We start from the raw sequence: 2,081 nt of genomic DNA on the forward strand, positions 1-2,081 counted from the left end.
GTGATTTAAGTCCACGTGGGGCAGAAAGCCTGCGATGAATCATCTTCGGCTAAATCTGCAAGTACGGTGCTGCAAAGTCTGCAGTCTTAGTTCACCTCAGTACGCATGAATGCTCCAGCACTTCTCTGCTTTTTGTTTTATTACTGGGGTTGTGCAGGTGGAGTTGCATCTTCACACGGCAACAGCTGTAATTTGAAACGTCGCCTGTCAGCAGGAACTTTCTCAATAAAAACAATTTCCAGTTTATTAGAAATAATTGATCCAAAGTAGACACATGTTCTAAATTGCCTTCCATACACACCTGCACAATAACTAAGGTTTACTATCAGTAGTATAGAGTAGCACTTGTCACATCATCCTGTGTATAAAGTATTAGAATGTATTTTGTTGAAGGCTTGGAGCCATTTTTCTTTCCTGGTTTAACTCAAGTGTCTGCAAAGGTTGTAGATCCTAAATATGAAACTCATTTCCTGATGAGTGAAACCACCTGCAGAACAACAGAAGAATGAATGTTTTCACTGACTAAAACCCTGCAGTTCGCTCTGGTCATCATTCAAGAGCTCTCCAGGAACTTGACTCTTTAAGAGGGCCATCCACGTTGACCGGGCCAACGAAAGGAATGACGCCAAAAATGCAAGAGATTTCTTTTTGTTTCCACAACCAAACACTGGATGCATACTCGTAGGCTTTGACCTCGTCAGTCCCTCTGTTCACGACTCCTTTTCCCACTCTATTTGAGTTTGGCAACCTAATCCGGTGTTATCGAGGTGCATCGTCGGGGACGGGCCTGCTTATTTGAGGAACGGCTTGGAGATGAGTTTATTTGTAATACTGGGAGAGGAATGATGAGGCAGGCCTGAGACCCAGCTAGAAGAAGAATATCAAAATAAATCCATTTCACAGTCTCATTCAGTTTGCTTGGCTCGGCCTATTACTTGGGCCATGACCGTACCTGCAAGTCTGTAAAATTCCATGTAATCATTCGGGAAAATGCTGGATTCTGCAGGTATATGCCACTACCACCAGTCGCTTTGTGTGCACCCAGACACCTACGCAAATGTGCATAGACTTTGATTTTTATCAGTCTTGTCGTGCACACACTCGTGAACAGTGAGTTAACACTAGCTGGCAGCGGAGACGTCCTCTCATGAAGGCAGCCAGGCCCATCGTGCTCCAGCTCCAGAGTGCTTTGCATCTGAAGGGTCCAGACTGGCTCGCTGTTAATACGTGATTGGAAGAGATGGACCTGAAGCCGTGGAAAACGTTCAACTGAAAATGATGTCCCGTCCGTTCGGAAATTCACCGCCAAGCGAGGTCTGGAACGCAGTCAGCGGATGCCACTCTTAATTTAAAAAGTAGAGACCATTCCAGTTTGTGAGGTTTAGAGTGATACAAAGTTGGGAATGTTGCACTATATTTTCCATGCTGACACAAATTGCAGCAATCTGATCGAATATCTTCAGGACAAATATGGATGCAAAATGTATTTTATTTTTTTTAAAGAAAAAGATGTGAACTAATCCCCACTCGCCCTGTTCATCTCTAAAGTCACTCAGGAGAGGAAATGCTAACCTGATGTTTAGCCACTATTAGCAGAAGGTTTCCTTTAATGCCTAACAGCTCAGCATCACAGAAGTTCACATGGGTCTCAGGTATGCTAGCTTTAAGCTCCCCGCTGATTGTAGAAGTCACTGGTTTCCACACAGGGATGGAAAAATACCACGATAACGCTGGAAAAAACAACCAGGACATCCCAAAGGAGACACACAGCTTTAACAGTATGCATTAGTGATTAACACACCACTGTGTGATTTGCAGAAACTGCCAATAATCCAAATAGGTCTTGTTTTTGGATCGCATGGTTCGATGTGAGATGTTAGTTTTTTGGAGTGGGTTTCTGAACGAGTTAGCGACCGAACATTTGATAAAGTTAAAGTAAATCACACATGGAGCAAAAGTAAACAGATATTTTATAAATCTAATTAAGTGATACATCAGTTTGTTGTTGGCATATGCAAATAAATGCACTTTTTGTAAAAAAAAAACTTTCCAACATCACAGTAAATTACTGTAATCACCAA

General features: G+C 42.4%; 1 protein-coding gene across 1 annotated transcript in view; it reads left to right on the forward strand.

The window, feature by feature from the left end:
* cep128 (centrosomal protein 128) overlaps nucleotides 1-2,081 on the forward strand; it is a 79,134-nt gene that overhangs the window by 4,507 nt on the left and 72,546 nt on the right. The gene's annotated exons all lie outside the window — the stretch shown is intronic.

Source organism: Mchenga conophoros, linkage group LG15 (genome assembly GCF_057382185.1).
Source record: "Mchenga conophoros isolate Kocher_MC1m ecotype Shallow Benthic linkage group LG15, M_conophoros_male_GT1.1, whole genome shotgun sequence".
Classification (NCBI taxonomy): domain Eukaryota; kingdom Metazoa; phylum Chordata; class Actinopteri; order Cichliformes; family Cichlidae; genus Mchenga; species Mchenga conophoros.